Source organism: Botryllus schlosseri, chromosome 5 (genome assembly GCF_051294905.1).
Source record: "Botryllus schlosseri isolate E-star chromosome 5, Bs_hap1, whole genome shotgun sequence".
Taxonomy (NCBI): domain Eukaryota; kingdom Metazoa; phylum Chordata; class Ascidiacea; order Stolidobranchia; family Styelidae; genus Botryllus; species Botryllus schlosseri.
This window is the reverse complement of record NC_137240.1, coordinates 2,810,734-2,830,881: the sequence shown is the minus strand read 5'-3', so window position 1 is coordinate 2,830,881 and position 20,148 is coordinate 2,810,734. Positions and strand designations below refer to the sequence as shown.

The 20,148-nt window shown below is 39.1% G+C and overlaps 3 long non-coding RNA genes across 3 annotated transcripts in view; 1 reads left to right on the top strand and 2 right to left on the bottom strand.

Moving 5' to 3' along the window:
* Positions 1–936: 936 nt before the first annotated feature.
* On the top strand, positions 937–1,475 carry LOC145438765 (uncharacterized). The gene is made up of 2 exons (XR_013915018.1): positions 937–1,252; positions 1,327–1,475. It is a non-coding gene; the product is annotated as an uncharacterized LOC145438765 (long non-coding RNA).
* A 7,568-nt stretch (positions 1,476–9,043) lies between these two features.
* On the bottom strand, positions 9,044–13,422 carry LOC145438639 (uncharacterized). The gene is made up of 3 exons (XR_013914986.1): positions 13,054–13,422; positions 11,621–11,715; positions 9,044–10,314 (listed from the first exon to the last, which is right to left on the bottom strand). It is a non-coding gene; the product is annotated as an uncharacterized LOC145438639 (long non-coding RNA).
* Positions 13,423–17,312: 3,890 nt separating this feature from the next.
* The window catches only part of LOC145438659 (uncharacterized), a 157,813-nt gene continuing 154,977 nt past the window's right edge, over positions 17,313–20,148 (bottom strand). Inside the window, exon 2 of the long non-coding RNA XR_013914988.1 lies at positions 17,313–17,483. This is a non-coding gene — a long non-coding RNA (uncharacterized LOC145438659). The remainder of the gene's footprint in view (positions 17,484–20,148) is intronic.

Here is a 20,148-nt window from a genome sequence, read left to right as displayed (position 1 = left end):
AAATTGTGACGAAAACTAGGAACGTAGCCCTGAATATATTTTCTAACATCGCACCTGTAATATTGTTATTTTGCACTCGTGGTATTTTACAACTAGGGAAGTGGCCAATCCAAATTAACTATTAAAAAAATCACGTAATGCCTCGAGCCAATCACCTTTCAGAAACTTCTTACTCTAGTACTTTTTAGACTTGATTAGGCCTACTACTTCCTCTTGAAGTCGTTTTGATATGTCTTGGAAATGGCTATTTCTACTTCTAATTGACAAGAAATTTATCATGTTAAAACTACTTGAGTAGCAATGATGAATACTTTGAACATCTTGGAGAGTAATCTAGTCGAGATTATATGGACAGGTTGTAGTTACAACAAATAAGATTCAACTGAATGGTTGCCGGTGAACTCGGCACTTGGTGAATTCGGCCGGACGAACTCGGCACTTGGTGAACTCGGCACTTGGTGAATTCGGCCATTGATGAATTCGGCCATTGGTGAACTCGGCCATCGGGAAATTTTGTAATAAAGTGTATTAACAGTTATTAATATGAATTATTAAACTAATAATAGTATTATCAAGTGATTGGCAATCTTGTAAGGAGGTCAGGGCATGCGTAGATCACGCAGTCACGGCGTGATTAGATCACGTGATCACGAATTGCGCAAGCGCGGGAGATAACGCGACGTCCACGCGTGGGCGGCTCAGTGTTGATTTGACTTGGCGTGGGACGGACGGACGACTTTTGATAAGATGGATATCTGTGTTTTATGTAATAAAGAAGTTTTAAAGGATCACCAATAAACGTTTCCCACGAACACGAGCAAAAATTTAGAAACGTCAAAATAAATTGTTTTTGTGCCTTTGGAGAGACGGATATTAGGGTTGGGGTGGGAGTATTAGGGTTGGGGAAAGGGGGATATTAGGGTTTGGAAGGGTGATGTTAGGGTTTAGGGAAAGAGGGATATTAGGGTTGGGGAAAGGGGGTGTTAGGGTTTTGGGAAAGGGTGATATTAGGGTTTGGGGAAAGGGAGATTGGAGGTGGGTTAGGGTATCTCAATATTGGGGTTTGGGATGTTAGGGAAGGGCGGATATTAGGTTGGGGATCGGAGGTGGGTTAGGGTATCCCAAGATTAGGGTGTGGGGATGTTAGGGAAGGGGGGATATTAGGTTGGGGGAAAGGGTGATTGGAAGTGGGTTAGGGTATCCCAAGATTAGGGAATGAGGGATATTAGGTTGGGGGAAAGGGTGATTGGAGGTGGGTTAGGGTTGGGGGATGTTAGGGAAGGGGGTTATTAGGTTGGGGAAATGAGGATATTAGGGGAATCGGAGGTGGGTTAGGGTCAAAGTTGGGGTTAGGATATCCAAAGATTAGTGCCGAGGTCACCGGCAAACATTCCAGTAACCAATAATGGTGACCGGTACCGCTACGCGATCTACCACGGCACGTGATTCTTCTTTATCTGAGATCTATATTTAATGCATTTTTATTACAAAATTTCCCGATGGCCGAGTTCACCAATGGCCGAATTCACCAAGTGCCGAGTTCGTCCGGCCGAATTCACCAAGTGCCGAGTTCACTGGTAATCCAACTGAATAGCATAGTCATATTGAAATGAGCCTGAATATTTTCGGCTGACACTTGTCAGGGGTAATCATCATCATCATCATTGGTATATTAGCAAACTTTATCAGTTCAATACACCACAAAAATGCGATACAATAATGAAAAGATAGGAAGATGTCGAAGCGACTTGGAGTAGTCTATGGAATCAGACACCCACCTTGGCCTAGACGATGTAAAGAGGGAGGCATGCACACTGAATGAAAAGTAAAAGAAGATAGCATAGAAAAAAGCAAGTAACAAGAATGGGCTGGCTTGTTATGGAAGGCGAGATCGATAGGTCAGGACGTGGACCGGTAATCTTGAGGATGGACTAGTATTTTTTTAGTAGTAATTGCTTGTATTTCAACTCGAATGTGGACATGCTCGCCGACTTTCGGATGGCCGGCTGGATACTGTTCCACACATCAGGTCCAGCATATTTGATAGAGTGATGATCTTTTCGGTCGATCATATGATATTTGGACGGCGTGGACGCGCGTGTGTTGTACTTGTGCGCTTTTGATTCCGAGGTAAAAAGTCATTGAAATATTTATGGAAATGACTGATACATAAACTTGGCAATTTCCAATTTCCGCATATCTTCTAATCAAAAATATTCGGGTTCATTTCACTTATGAATATACTATTCAATTGCACATTGAAGTTTTGTACCTCAAAGAAGGTTTTTAAATAATATTCAGTATCACAAAAAATTATGATGGCTGTTAGAGGGGCACTGCACTCTAAAAATGATGTGGTCTTAAATTGAAGGGCAAAACGAAAAAAAAATTTGGGCCGCAGCCGTTTTCTTCAGAACGAGTTCTATATATCCCTGTTGGGTACTTACTCAAGTAGATCTAATATCCCGCTACTTCTACTTCGTAATATTTTGTGATCTACCTACTTTTTGCTAATTTCAGTTTGTGAAGTAGAAGTAGTTTTCTCCTACAAACAGGAAGATATCCTGAGGAACTTCGGGGCTGTTTTCACGGAGTATCAACATTTAATTTTCATAAAAGTTGAGCAAAGCCCATAATTTTCGTCGCGCTTCGCGCACAGTGGATATGGAGTGGCAAATATGATTTCACGAAAGTATCGGTGAATATAATTTAGGTAGCGGGTTTCGTGGTTCCGTTCACACCGCATTGTCGCCCATAGGAAATATTTCATCACACATGTATGGCCCATCATAACGTTTGAAACTGATGTTTCGCAATCTAGCACTTACTTATCTTATCGTAATCTAGCAGTCCACGGCGTGTCCTAATCTGACTTTTTTTTAACTTTAGACCTGTTTTAACATACCACCTTTGAAACTTTCTGGACTAAAGACATAAATACATTTTCCGCTTTTAGAAGTAGTATTTATATTTCACTTTCAATTCCCAGCATCATACTTTGAGTTCTAATTAGTATCAGTTCTTTTGTCTGGAGAACATACATGTGTAAGCATAAAAGCAAGTGTAGTAATGCTTTTAATTTCTGGAAATAAAGCTACACAACATGGCATTTTTACGATCCACCATTTTTTATTAACGTTTATTAATCGCGCAAAGTGTTTACACCGTATCCGATACAACTTCTCTGTATTGCTCTTCGACTAAACTACGGGCCTTATAATTTGGAGGAAGGCGCTATACCATGATATTTTCTAAAACATGCTGTTCGAGTAAACAGAGGATTAGTATCGCATTTCCATATCAATACTATCATTTTCATCGCATGATTGCGGACGAATGCTTATGCTGTCGAAAATTGGATACCTGCTGGTATGCATCAATATCGATCAAGCTCTGCACCTTTCGCATGGCTGAATTTGCAGCTTTTGACAATCCATGCGAACGAATTACGATCATTTTCACAACTACTTACTTGAGTTGATTTAAAGTCAGTCAATTCTACTTCTACTTCAAGTAGTTTAGGTTACTTATGGAAGAAGTAATTATACTCCTACTTGAGTAGATTTTTAGTCACTACTTTTACTTCTACTTGAGTAGCTTTCTTGACTACTTTGACCACCTCTGCTCAATGCGCAAATAATAAAGACTTGAGAAGAACAATAAATCGCATTAGCTATTTCCAAGGCACAATTTTTTGACACGTAAACTCTAAAGTTTGATCACTTAAAATACGACAATTGAAGCTCATAGCTCCTTCACCATAACAGGGATATACGTACCATACTATGGACATTGCAAACTCACATTTAAGAAAGCTGTATCAAATGTTTGCATAGTTTATCAGATAATGATTAACTATTTTATTCATTTATCCTCTCGTGTTTCCTGTCCTGGCATTGCAGCATTAAGCAGCAGTACTTTCGGCTGATGACAACGACTGAGTAATCCAAAGTGTAATCTCCAAAACTAGTCGCAAGTTTGGGGAATTTCTGCATTACTGCACAGTAACCAGCTACAGTTTTAAAATGGGAGAAGATGATGCAAAGCCGTGTAGAGGCAAGAACTGTGACTTTGACATTATCGTTGGTGATGCACTCTTCAGCACACACAAAGAGTTGCTTGATAATTACTCCTTGTACTTTCATGAGAAGTTCGAAAACGAATATAAGCATCACCAAAGAGTAGAGCTGCATACAAATGAAGTTGGAATGGACTGGTGCCTTGAGTATTTGTATTCAAAGTTATGTCCACCCGATAAACATAGGAATAATCAAGATATTACAGTACTAAAACAGGTGCTACAGACATCGAAATTACTAAGGATCGATGAGGTACAAACCAAAATCCAAGATCTTCTTCTAAAACAAATGAGGGATTCAGATGGACTGACAATCTTGAAATTTCTGAGAGAATATGGAACCAATTCATATATTAAAAAAGTCAGAGACTTTGTCAAGCACAACATTCATGTGGCAATAAGCCAAAAAGAGTTTTTGGAGATTGACTCAGATGATTTCATTTACTACATTCATGGATCGGAAGCATCCATGGAAATTACATGGAAAGGAATTGATTCATGGATGAGATTTCACAAGGAGCAGGAAAGTATCTTTTACAAAGCTCTTGATATCATGTTAGGTACCAGAAAAGATATTACATCTGTAGGCCTACTAGTGGATGTCTTTAAAAGTGATTATGTTCAGAATGACCAGCAATGCCAAAAACGTGTCTTGCGAGAAATGGAATCCCGGAAAGAGACAATAATCGATACACTTGATACAAACTCCAGTATTCAACTCCTGACCGTTCTGAAGGGTGCATGCTATACCGGTGAATTACCAAGTTTAAGGAAAGCAGCAGTTCGACATATAGCAGAAAATATGATGATTTCAAATGCTGACTATCACATGTTGGAATTTGAAGACTTGTCAGAGATACTAGATGCTGCCAGTTCAACGGCTACAGCTGAACAAAAATGGAATATGATAAAAAATTGGATTGAACACAAAATAATTCGGAAAATTTTTTTAGTCGATGCACTCAAAGCATTGTTAAGTGAAGGCGACATCATGTCAATACTTTTCGATCTTTTTGAATATCCTCTAATCAAAGAAGACCAAAAGTGCAAAGAATGTATTTTACACGCTGTGGAGTCTCACGAAAAAAAATTAAGTGGAGAGCTTGATGCCAATCTAAGTATCAAGTTGCTCTGTTTATTTAGAACAAATGACTGTTCGCAAGACAAATTTTCAAAGTTAAGAGAAGCTGCTATTCACGTTTTAGTGCGAAACGTGAAGGAAACATCCATTGACTACCAGGAATTACACTTTGAAGACTTCTACAAAATCTTGAAAAGACACACTCCTACAATCACAAATCAAGATAAATGGAAACGGATTGTACCATGGATAAGGCACAGCGAATCCCGTGGGTGTCACGCACTGGCTTTGATCAAGACAATGGATCCAACAAAATTAAAAAGTAAATTCATCTCAAACTCTATGAAACAAGAATCATTTGTGAAGTATTCTACCGAGTGCTTGAATTATCTGCTAGATCTGCAGTTAGGCAACGCAGTACAGCCCTGGAATGAGGGAAAACAGGTTGAAGGTGATAATTCAGTTTCCACATTAGCAATTTTAAATGATAACACTCCTAAACTGACACTTGTAAACCCGGGGGAAAAGAAACAGGCAAATGTTAATATCCCTTATGTGAGTTCCTGCGCAAGAATTGCATCACTGTGTGGTGATCTGTACATTCTCTGTGACAAGGAACTGTTTCAATTAAAACAAGATGGCTCATGGAAAAGCGTACTGCAACATTTGAAATACTCGGATTCTTGGATTCAGCTTACTGCCTTTGAAGATAAACTCGCTATCATTACAAGGAACACCACCATGATATATTCCACTTCATGTAATGAGGTCAAAGATAATGTTGGATGTGAGCTTGGGAATGGCTTTAGCAGTGCAGGGTCACATGACTGCTTGTTTGCAGTGGGAGGAAAGTTTTCTGGTGATAAAGCAAAACAATATAGATTATCTGAAAATAAATGGAGGAATTTGCCAGCTATGCCTATGCTTGGGTCTTACTCTGCTTCAGCATACTATCGGGATAAGTTGTATGTGATGGGAGGTTCATGGCTTGGTTTCAGATCAAGTTCAGTTATATGTCTCGATGGAGCAACCTGGATAAAGATGAATTCAATGATTCGTAGTAGATCAAGATTCGCTGCAGTGGTTTATCATGATAAAATAGTAGTCCTTGGCGGGACAGGTGAACTATTCAAAAAGACAGAATCAGTGGAACAATACTGCGGAGGCGAGTGGGAAGAAGCTGGTCGGACAGAACAATTGAATGGAGAGATATCCCTGGCTCAATGTCGAATCTACGAAAGTGATATTCAATTCAGATCAAGCGATTATGGCATCAATATAGTATCACCTCAATGTCGAATTAACACAACACGCATATAGAAAACGACACGGAATCCAACAGAATGAATGACAATATCATGAATATTCCAGACCACGTTTTTTATGTGTCAAATATCATAATTTATATTGGGGAATTCAACTTCTATATGACTATCTCATTATGGTAAATGGTTCTGGTTATTGCTCGGTCATCAATAGCTAGGGTTACCATAAGTCCTCCTTTGGGATTTGTCCTCTATTTTCAGGTTTTTGAAAGTGTCCTCCGAGGACGCCTAAATGTCCCGCCTTTTTAGCAATTCGTTCTCCTATACAGCTTTTAGAGTTAAAATAGGGGATAGATTCAAGCTAAAATGGGCATAAATGACGCTAAATAGGAAATTCGTTGCTCGAACGAAAATGGCCTTTTTTTATTTTAGTCACCCGACCTCAAAGTGGGAAAAATTTACCACTTTTTCAGGATTTTCCTCCGGTATTCCAAGTTTGAAAATTTTGAAAAAGTGTCTTCGTTTTCCGATTCCAAAATGTGATAACCCTATCGATAGCCACTCAATGTCGAAAAAAGACTGACTTGATAAAGCAATAGATTGCATTAGCCATAGTTGAAAATCATGATTTTAATATTACTTGAGGCACTGTTAACTGTTGCATATAGTTTTTGAAATATTTTGGAACTTTGATAGATAACCATTAGTTTCCCAGTATGAGTGGCAATGACTCATTTTGAAAGTGTTCCGGTTTCTAGGGTATTTTTGAGGTAATGTCTTTGAAACTCGGTAGGTTGCCTAAAAACGCTGCACAACAATTTTGGCTCAATTACAACCTATAGAAGCATTGGCTGTAAGAAAAGGGTTTTGGATTCATTTGATAAAAATAAATATTTATTTCTTCAAATTTCTCTGACTACCCCATGAAATTGTTAGGTTGTATGAAAAAACGATGCACAACAAATTTTGCTCAATTCCAACCACTAGAAGTGAAGTTGTTGGAGTACAAAATGTTGGATTTGGAAAAAATAGTATTTATGGTGGCAAATTCTTCAATTGTTTACTGTAGATCTTCCCAATGTTAATAATACTATGATTTGAAATCATAAATTTTTAACATCAATAACTTCACTTGTACTGGTTGGAATTGAGCCAAATTTATTATCCATTTTTGTTTGTCTTGGCTCTTGGTTCGCTGCGTCGGAGTCGAGTTTTTGATCGCATTTTAATACTTTTTCTATAAGGAGAGGACAAATTCCCTAAAAGAGGACATCTAGGCATTCTCCGAGGACACTTTTCATTTATTGAAAAAAGAGTACAAATCCCCTTAAAAGAGGACGTATGGTAACCCTACGAAACGCTGTTTCCGTAAAAATGGATGAGTTATGGCTGCCACATTTCAAATCCTATATCATGATAGGTACAAATGCAATCAGAATTTTATTGCCATTTGTATCTCCATGACTATGTCAACATAGCTTGTTTGTTTTGTCTGAAATTAAAAGATGTGTTCAAGAGAGACTGTTTCGAATCGACGACGAAATGCGGGTATATGTTGTATACAATGCAAAATAACCCTAATTCATTCGTATATATATGTTGGTATCCCTGGTTGGTATTAATAAGGATAGTCATCGTATTACCACATTAATTGTTTTTTCTAAAAGCTACTTTTTCGAAGTGTGCCATAGGCCAAAAAAGTTTAAGAACCACAGCAATATGCATTGCTCGTATGTAAATATTTCGATTAATTGATCTGTATCATGCCGCGTTTGCAAATTTATTTTATATTCTCAATTCGAGTACCTACAATGAACCATGAAGAAAGAACTGAGAGATTCCAAGATGAAACAAAAAAACTGCAGAGAAAAACTCCCCCAGCACCCTGGATTATAAATAAATGCTTGTACCTTCAATGGTTTCTAGATATCTTTGTCTTCGGCAATGACACCAAGTCCTTCCAAGTGTAACCCTGACGTGTCTGTCATATTCTATAAAAAAATACTACGATTATGCGGATTTATAAAGATCTAGTTGAATTTTTGGTCTCAATTCATAAAACATGATTGAAATTAGTCATATATTTGTATAAGAATATCTAACAGCCACTTTGCACAATGTTTGTTTACCAGTATTCAAACCTAGTCAGTCTTCACACAGTATTTTTGCACATATTGTCATATTTCGAAATAAAAATTTCACTCGCAAGAGGATTATGGTTGGTTCAAGAGAAATTCGTGAAATAAATATCAAAGGTGGCCACTGGCCAGTAGTGATGAAGTACTGCTGATGTTTTGGAGTATTCAAGTAGGTCTTGCCTAGTTGCATTTCACACCACTTCTATCCCAGCAAACACAGTACAGACCAAAGATGTAGAAAAGCCGAGCCGATATAGTAGATATTAGATCTCGGCAGGTCGTAGAAAGGGGGATTTTGTGTCGACTCAATTCAACGTCTTTTCCATGTCCTTCAATAATGTAAATATTATGCAGATGCTACAGCCTTTAAACATGGTGAGTAGAATGTAGATCCTACGTTAGAAGAAGAAGATCCTGATATAATAACCTGTTTTCTACCACTATGGGCTTAACCTGATCACGGCTGCGTACACACACCACATTATTTACTACATATTAATCACATTTGTGATAATTTAATTTCAAACGAATTGGCAATAATGCCGTTGTAAAAAATAAAACGAACAAACGAACGAATGTCTTTAGAAAGAAAGTGAAAACAGTCCTTATCATCAGGTTTCATCTTCTGATGAGCCAGTTAAATAACCAGCATGCGGCCTTTATTTTCAACGTCCTGCAGAAATAAAATGAAAATGATGATTAATAGCTAAGACATTCGTACTGCGGAAATGGCAGAGGTGGCGACTAACGAATGACTCCTACATTTTTTTCGCCCATACTTACTAAAATGGATTCGATTCTAAACTATTTCCACTCAAGTTTTCAAGTTTTATTATTATATTTTTTAATATTATATGACTAGAGAACTGACTTCAATCGTCACTTCTACTTGATTATTAAGATCAACGATGACTACTTCAGCACTCTTTGAAAACAGCCACTAACACAAAAAGAATTCTTGACTAAAATTTCTTCACATTCTGTCCAAAATGATCAATTCAACAATCCAAATGAATCAGTTATTTGGCAGCTAGTTGGAGAGATATATACTCAAGTCTAGAAAGTGGAATGATACTCTGCCTGGAAAGCTGAAGACCTAACAATATTGTGTACAGAGAACAAAACATTTGAGTGGCGGCACTGGTATAGACATTAATAAATTATTAAAATTGACAGCAAGATAACCAGCAAGACATTAAAATGAGAATTAGTGCAGTTTCTTAGGCTGTAGTGATACTCAGCCAGTAATTGACCTAGCAGAGAGCAAAACGTTGTAAATAAAGCGAGCGAAACCTCCGACAAATGATACGATAAAACATTAGAATCGACAGTCTTACTAGAAGCAGAATAACAATCATGAGGGGTTAGAGAACAGAAGCCCGAGAAGTGACCATCAGAAATTACTGCATACTGGCTGAACAAATCCATGACCACTAACAAACGGTCTTTCAATAGTCAATATTGATACCAAATGACACCACCCCTATTTCATAGCAACATTTAGCAAATACAGCGCTGGAGTCAACCTTATATAAGCCCTAACCAAACGCCCATTAGTTTTCCCACCTACTACTTCGCGGATGGAAATACGCATTAAAGCGAACGGACGCGACTTGTCACACTCTTGCTATTTCTGCTCCTTTTTTCTCTTCGTTCCTCTTCTCTGTCGCTTCCGCTTGAGGAGAGAAACAGTCGGCCGCGTTTACGGATCGTGAATTCCCGGTGGGTGATTCTTCCTCGAATGGTCAGCACCTTGAAAATTGAGAACAATGTTGTTGCAAAATGCATGACAATTTGAAAGTTACATCATTCTAATTATTCCAGTTATGGCCGTGAATCGTTACAAGTGCGGTAACCATAAGAATTATTACTATACTTCAACTACAAATACAATATATTGTATAAAATGATTACCAATTCTTTTACGTTGATCGAGTCCCAAATAGATGAAATATGTCAAAGAATTTGCTAAATTTTTGTATAATTTGACAGATTCCGAAATCTTCTCAAAGTGCACCTTTCAAAAATTTGATATCAAGACTCCTAACATTTTACAATTCGAAGTTGGATGGCTTCACCAATACAAGCAAACAGTTTGTATCGCAATTGACAATTATGTGGAGAACGCTGCGAGACATATGAGTAGGCCTACCCTAAAACGTTTCTCTGACATGGACATTAGGGCTCTTAAAATATGACTTTTTTTCTCAAATCGTTCTGGCTACTTGGTAAAATTGTTAGGTTACCTAATTTAAGCCTAAACACAAAATTTGGTTCAATTCCAGCCAGTAACCGCTTTGCTACAGGAGAAGAAAGTTTCTATTCATTATATAAAAATAAATAGGTAATAAAAATTTGAAAATTTTCTGTTCACCCCATGAAAGTGTTAGGCTGTCTATGGAAACGATGCTCACCAAATTTGGTTCAATTCCAACCAGTGGAAGCGGAGATATTGCCGTCGAAAAATTTGGATTTGAATAAAATAGTATTTACGGTGACCGATTCTTTGTTTACTTATTAAAGTTGTGCTCACCGTAAGTACTATTTTATTAAAATCCAAATTTTTCGACAGCAATAACTCCGCTTCCACTGGTTGGAATTGGACCAAATTTGGTGAGCATCGTTTCTATAGACAGCCTAACACTTTCATGGGGTTAACAGAAAATCTTCAAATTTTTTATTATTCATTTTTATATAATAAATAGGAACTTTCTTCTCTTGTAGCAAAGCGGATACTGGCTGGATTTGGAACCATATTTTGTTTCTAGGCTTAAATTAGGTAACCTAACAATTTTATCAAGTAGGCTAGCCAGTACGATTTGAGAAAAAAAGTCATTTTTGAAGAGCCCTACTGTTCATGACCGTCCACGTTTAGAGTTGCATCTCAAAGATGCTAAAATAAGCCTAAATATAATCCAAGCAATACGATCGTCCACTTTGACTGACTGAATTTCTAAAAACACCTTGATAGCTTCCACATCTTACGTTTATATATACTGTCTGCTATCGGCACAACAAAGTAGGCCTATTTAAAAATACCAAAACAGATTCAACATACCACATCTCTTGCAAACTTCTTTAAATCCTCCTTTGTGGTGAGTTGCTTTGGAATTCTTCTAGGATCAATTCCGATATTGTTTTATCATATACAATCTATGGCGGAATAAAAGTTTCGGATAAGTTCTAAAACGAACACAATTTTCCACACAAAAGTCAATTGCCACACGAAATGCCAAATGCTACGGTCTCATTTTACAAGGTATGGCGAGGAAACGTAGTGGTACGTTCCATTATAGCTAAACACCAATGAATTGCGGGTTCTAGCGTGACAAGTCGACTCCATAATTCCTACCGAAGTGTTGGCCGTTTATCTAGGCTCCTCCTCGCCATCTGATTCGCATAGCCATGTCTTAAAAAGCCTAGGAGTGGGCCGTGCTGTAAGTGGGCAGATGGTTGCCGATGCACCCGGCACTTGGTGAATTCGGCCGCACAAACTCGGCACTTGGTGAATTCGGCCCTTGGGAAATTTTGAAATGAAGTGTATTTACAGCTATTAATATGAATTATCAAACTAATAATAGTATTATCAAGTGATTCGTCAATCTTGTAAGGAGGTCAGGGCATCCGTAGATCGCGCAGTCACGGCGTGATTAGATCACGGATTGCGTAGCCACGGGAAATAACACAGCGCTCATATACCGACCACGCGCGGTCTGCTTGGAATCGATGGCGTGAGCCACGGGCCTGTGTCGTGTAAGTTTTGAGAAGATGGATCTTGGCGTTGTATGTGAGATCAAAACTGTGGAACATCAAGCGGCGCTTCTTCGTTTATCGATCACGACAAGCCAGTGTTCCTCATCAACAAATGTTTCGCATGATCACGTCAAAATAAGTTATTTTTTGCCATTGGAGAGACGATTCCACTCTGGGATTAGGGTGTCTCGATAACACGGTTGAAGGATCCCAAGATTACGAGATCTACCACGAGCCACGACACGTTTAAATTTCCTTTTTGATACTGTTCATTCATACTAAATGCATTTCTAATGCGAAGGTGTTCTAGTGCCAATTCCTCCAAGGGCCGAGTTCACCAAGTGAAGAGCGTCGCGTTATTTCCCGCAATTACGCAATCTGTGATCTAATCACGCCGTGACTGTGTGATCTACACATGCCCTGACCGCCGTACAACATTGACAACCACTCAAAGTGCCAAGTTCACCGGCAAATATTCCAGTAACCAATCATGGTGACCGGTACCGCTACGAGATCTACCACGGCCGAATTCACCAAGTGCCGAGTTTGTGCGGCCGAATTCACCAAGTGCCGAGTTTGTGCGGCCGAATTCACTAAGTGCCGAGTTCACTGGTAATCGGGCAGATACGGAATAATAATAAGAAGAACCGGCCTGGTGTAAAATGACCAGTGTAGTCGAACCACCACCATGAACACCACAAACAAACAAATAAACATCTAACAAGGAAAATAAATTACCTTTGCAGCCTTTGACAAACACAGTTACCATTGAAACCAGCAATTAAGGTCTTATTCGAAAGCAGAATAACAACTGTTTTAGTGGACATATCAAATCAAATGTTGGAAAGTTCATGTAAAATAGCCCAAAATATGATCTTACTGTGACCATATTCCATCAATATGGTCTGGCTAGCCAAATTCTCTGGGCCAACATAATCAAGCTGCGTTTGGTTTCAACGATTAATAATCTTGTCACTGGATTCGAGGTATAATTGCACTCAAATATCAAATTTTGCTCCATTAATCAACATCAAGTTGAAAATGTCCATTCTTGCACCAACTTTTATAAAATCATGAATCAGTGTTCTACAGGAATGTATCTATATGACTTATATACCTAGAAAATTCGGGTCAAGTGTAGAATACGGCCACCTCGAGAAAGTGATCCCCATGACCATCACCGATCAGTGTTGCACCTGAAACTTCAGTGCTGCACCTGAAACTGTCGGAATTCATAGTGCTTCACGTAGTTACCGACTATGCTCCCCACTAGACCCTATAAATCCTGTCAAGGTTCCATATTATATCTTATCATATTATTATATCTTCAATTCACAGATACACATGCCGGTGACGAGCAAGATTACATTTTACATCGCTCGCTCGCATACCAGATGAACGGCTTGTACAAGAAATCGAAAGAAAGGGGAAAGGAAGCGACTTATTCCAATCTCTTCACCACATTATGTATTGTGTATCGCATTTTTATCGAAAATATAAAAAATAAAACGCATGACGCCTATGCTGTCAAGTGTATCTAGTGTACTTTGCGGCCACTAAACTCATGTACTGTACAGACACTTGCATGATGTGGGGAGATGGTGAAGGTTTATCTGGGCTCCTCTTCACCCGCGCCGTTGCCCAGAAAAGACCCGACGTAAGAAAGCACTCATGTACAAGAAACCCCCATAGTCGTGTATGGTACCTAGTGTACTTTCCAGAAGACACTCGCATAGTCGCGTATCATACCAAGTGTACTTTCCAGCCACAATAGTTATGTACAGACACTCGCATAGTCGGGTATGATACCAAGTGTACTTTTCAGCCACAATACTTATGTGAAGACACTCGCATAGTCGCGTATCATACCAAGTGTACTTTCCAGCCACAATAGTTATGTACAGACAATCGCATAGTCGCGTATCACACCAAGTGTACTTTCCAGCCACAATACTTATGTGAAGACACTCGCATAGTCGGGTATGATACCAAGTGTATTTCCAGCCACAATACTTATGTGAAGACACTCGCGTAGTCGCGTATCATACCAAGTGTACTTTTCAGCCACAATACTTATGTGAACACACTCGCATAGTCGGGTATGATACCAAGTGTACTTTCCAGCCACAATAGTTATGTACAGACACTCGCATAGTCGGGTATGACACCAAGTGTACTTTTCAGCCACAATACTTATGTGAAGACACTCGCATAGTCGGGTATGATACCAAGTGTACTTTCAAGCCACAATAGTTATGTACAGACACTCGCATAGTCGCGTATCATACCAAGTGTACTTTTCAGCCACAATAGTTATGTACAGACACTCGCATAGTCGGGTATGATACTAAGTGTACTTTTCAGCCACAATACTTATGTGAAGACACTCGCGTAGTCGCGTATCATACCAAGTGTACTTTTCAGCCACAATACTTATGTGAACACACTCGCATAGTCGGGTATGATACCAAGTGTACTTTCCAGCCACAATAGTTATGTACAGACACTCGCATAGTCGGGTATGACACCAAGTGTACTTTTCAGCCACAATACTTATGTGAAGACACTCGCATAGTCGGGTATGATACCAAGTGTACTTTCAAGCCACAATAGTTATGTACAAACACTCGCATAGTCGGGTATGACACCAAGTGTACTTTTCAGCCACAATACTTATGTGAAGACACTCGCATAGTCGGGTATGATACCAAGTGTACTTTCAAGCCACAATAGTTATGTACAGACACTCGCATAGTCGCGTATCATACCAAGTGTACTTTTCAGCCACAATAGTTATGTACAGACACTCGCATAGTCGGGTATGATACTAAGTGTACTTTTCAGCCACAATACTTATGTGAAGACACTCGCGTAGTCGTGGCTGAAAAGTACACTTGGTATGATACGCGACTACGCGAGTGTCTTCACATAAGTATTGTGACTGAAAAGTACACTTGGTATCATACCCGACTATGCGAGTGTCTTCACATAAGTATTGTGGCTGAAAAGTACACTTGGTGTCATACCCGACTATGCGAGTGTCTGTACATAACTATTGTGGCTTGAAAGTACACTTGGTATCATACCCGACTATGCGAGTGTGTTCACATAAGTATTGTGGCTGAAAAGTACACTTGGTATGATACGCGACTACGCGAGTGTCTTCACATAAGTATTGTGGCTGAAAAGTACACTTAGTATCATACCCGACTATGCGAGTGTCTGTACATAACTATTGTGGCTGGAAAGTACACTTGGTATGATACGCGACTATGCGATTGTCTGTACATAACTATTGTGGCTGGAAAGTACACTTGGTATGATACGCGACTATGCGAGTGTCTTCACATAAGTATTGTGGCTGAAAAGTACACTTGGTATCATACCCGACTATGCGAGTGTCTGTACATAACTATTGTGGCTGGAAAGTACACTTGGTATGATACGCGACTATGCGATTGTCTGTACATAACTATTGTGGCTGGAAAGTACACTTGGTATGATACGCGACTATGCGAGTGTCTTCACATAAGTATTGTGGCTGAAAAGTACACTTGGTATCATACCCGACTATGCGAGTGTCTGTACATAACTATTGTGGCTTGAAAGTACACTTGGTATCATACCCGACTATGCGAGTGTCTTCACATAAGTATTGTGGCTGAAAAGTACACTTGGTGTCATACCCGACTATGCGAGTGTCTGTACATAACTATTGTGGCTGGAAAGTACACTTGGTATCATACCCGACTATGCGAGTGTGTTCACATAAGTATTGTGGCTGAAAAGTACACTTGGTGTCATACCCGACTATGCGAGTGTCTGTACATAACTATTGTGGCTGGAAAGTACACTTGGTATCATACCCGACTATGCGAGTGTGTTCACATAAGTATTGTGGCTGAAAAGTACACTTGGTATGATACGCGACTACGCGAGTGTCTTCACATAAGTATTGTGGCTGAAAAGTACACTTAGTATCATACCCGACTATGCGAGTGTCTTCACATAAGTATTGTGGCTGAAAAGTACACTTAGTATCATACCCGACTATGCGAGTGTCTGTACATAACTATTGTGGCTGAAAAGTACACTTGGTATGATACGCGACTATGCGAGTGTCTGTACATAACTATTGTGGCTTGAAAGTACACTTGGTATCATACCCGACTATGCGAGTGTCTTCACATAAGTATTGTGGCTGAAAAGTACACTTGGTATCATACCCGACTATGCGAGTGTCTGTACATAACTATTGTGGCTGGAAAGTACACTTGGTATGATACGCGACTATGCGAGTGTCTTCACATAAGTATTGTGGCTGAAAAGTACACTTGGTATCATACCCGACTATGCGAGTGTCTGTACATAACTATTGTGGCTGGAAAGTACACTTGGTATCATACCCGACTATGCGAGTGTGTTCACATAAGTATTGTGGCTGAAAAGTACACTTGGTATGATACGCGACTACGCGAGTGTCTTCACATAAGTATTGTGGCTGAAAAGTACACTTAGTATCATACCCGACTATGCGAGTGTCTGTACATAACTATTGTGGCTGGAAAGTACACTTGGTATGATACGCGACTATGCGATTGTCTGTACATAACTATTGTGGCTGGAAAGTACACTTGGTATGATACGCGACTATGCGAGTGTCTTCACATAAGTATTGTGGCTGAAAAGTACACTTGGTATCATACCCGACTATGCGAGTGTCTGTACATAACTATTGTGGCTGGAAAGTACACTTGGTATGATACGCGACTATGCGAGTGTCTTCTGGAAAGTACACTAGGTACCATACACGACTATGGGGGTTTCTTGTACATGAGTGCTTTCTTACGTCGGGTCTTTTCTGGGCAACGGCGCGGGTGAAGAGGAGCCCAGATAAACCTTCACCATCTCCCCACATCTTGCAAGTGTCTGTACAGTACATGAGTTTAGTGGCCGCAAAGTACACTAGATACACTTGACAGCATAGGCGTCATCCGTTTTATTTTTTATATTTTCGATAAAAATGCGATACACAATACATAATGTGGTGAAGAGATTGGAGTAAGTCGCTTCCTTTCCCCTTTCTTTCGATTTCTTGTACAAGCCGTTCATCTGGTATGCGAGCGAGCGATGTAAAATGTAATCTTGCTCGTCACTGACATGTGTATCTGTGAATTGAAGATATAATAATATGATAAGATATAATATGGAACCTTGACAGGATTTATAGGGTCTAGTGGGGAGCATAGTCGGTAACTACGTGAAGCACTATGAATTCCGACAGTTTCAGGTGCAGCACTGAAGTTTCAGGTGCAACACTGATCGGTGATGGTCATGGGGATCACTTTCTCGAGGTGGCCGTATTCTACACTTGACCCGAAAATTCAAGCATAAATATTATGATATACCGTAGGTATAGGTACCGGTAATTCAGATGTTTGAAGCGAATTATAGTGGTCTAATTTCACTAAATTAGAGCGAAATGCCAGCAATATAATTGTAATCTAATTCGGAAAAACGGTTTAGCTCTAAATCTAACCTGGAAAAGCTGAAACTTTTCTATAGTTATCTACACCTGTTTTGCAGAAAGTCAAACAGCTCTAGGCGTCATATACTACAGGCAATTCGAAATACCCCATAAGCTATATGCTACTGCATATATACCTTTAACCCGCTACCTCAGTCAGTCACAATTCCTATATATTTACGGCATTTACCATACAGAAAGAGCGAACTATGCCTGGCTGCGACCTGTTGCGTTTCAAATCTTTTTATGGCGCGATGACGTAAAATTTGAATCGCCGAAATATTCTAGAAGTCACGCATCGATAATCATATTCCTAAACGTACAACATATCACTTATTTAGTTATTCTCCGAATAAAACTATTAACCATACTCGTTGAACATGCGAGATTACCGAAAGAGCGAATATATATATAATGAAGATCATATATATCAGAGGAAAACAAAACTATTCGACCTTAGAGCAACAACACGAATATACAACACCGGTGACATCCTCACGCAATAAAACGAAGGGAGAACATTGTTTTCTAATGGATAGAACGAAGCTACCGCGTGAGATCGAACAAAACCGGATAGAATTCATCGTGATTGAATGTACCGACAAAGTCATCCTTTCTGCGTATTTTAGTCGTACCCGCGAGAGATAGAAAATTTGCATTATTAGGTTAACTACCGGATATAACGAAGCCTAATGCATGAGATGGAAAAACACCGAGTATGAATTTATTCTGATTGAATATAACCACAAGACCATCCTACTACGTATTTTAGACATTCCCTCGACACTTAGAAAATCAGAACCTAATCGAGATGATCCCGGATGATCCTTTTACGGTTTTGTGTTTGCTGGGATGTAACGGTTTTTAGGCACAACTACATAATTTTTCAGTTTAGATTTCATAAAGTAGAAAGAAGTTTTGAGATAGGTTTACATTGTTATAACCGCCGAGGAATGGAAAGAGCCGCGGAATAGAGATTAACACCGAAAAAGAACTGTGACATCGGGCACTAGGTCAAGGTGGATGCCAGTTTAAGAGACCGCAACTGGTCAATCGGCATCCTCATATCTGTTCATTACATCGCATTGTGCCTTATCGCATGTGCGTGTTTTGATCAGATGAAAATATAATCTGACGACTATTGATTAGCACTCGACAACATGCCCTGCTAAAAAAGGAATTCACATTTTGCTCAGCTAATAGCCTACTTGGTGGGGATGGTTCTGTTGAATCTCGCTGCTAGCTACAGTCCCATATACAATCCTATTTAAACATTCTAGGCTAGGAGATGAGATAAGCTGTTTCTTTCTCCAATCTCACGGAAATCACAAAAGCGTATTGAAACCACCCCAATTGCAACAAAAATACAGAGTTCAACACAGTCAAATCATATCAGGACTGTTTGCAGTTATCAGTTTGCAGAAGGGTTGTATTTTAGTGATAGATTTGTACCAATGGTGCACTACACATATCAGAGTAAACACTAATTTTTCATTTCTTGATAGTTTAAATTGTCATTCAACCTTTGCTTGCATGTCATGACATCGTTGATGAAAACGTGCAATTGTTACCTTATTTGATGATTATCATCTGGCTCCTGCAAATATCAATTGCCGCAATGATTTTGACTTTCCCTCTACACCACACCCATATACCGGAAACTCCAAGTGTCTCTAGGCACTAAAAACATTCCAACACACGACCATTTTCCAGCAAACTCGGTGTGTAAGTAGTCTCAGGCCACAGACTATATTTGAACCATCGACAATCCACAGCAGGCAATAGTATGCAATCTAGATCAATAAAATATTGAATGTCTATAAAACTGTCATTTAGAAGCATTTTATAATGTCATATATGCCATGATATTGCTGGTATACACGACAACATGATTCACAGGTGATATATGTTGAATGCATTCCCCCAGACTTGGACAACTAGATAATCTAATTATAATCTGTTTTGTGAAATGTTTCTTTACTCTATTTCTGATCTAATTTTCCTGAAGATCTTACAGAACTGTACACTGTTCAGTGTGAAAAGAGCCAAGCTTGCTGTACAGATATTTTCCATTATGCTTGTGATAATGAACTTAGGATTTGATATGACCGGGACTTGATTCAATTTCATAGTTTTCGAGATTCCAGTAATTCTAATCCAATTTGAAACAGCTGGAAATATTTTAGTTGCTTAACTCTGCATTGGAAGATTTATTGTAAGTCATACTCAGTTCTGCCCATTTACTCGAAACCGCACGAAAAAAGGCGGTCAAAACTTTCAATCATCTCGCTTCAATTACCTGCTGT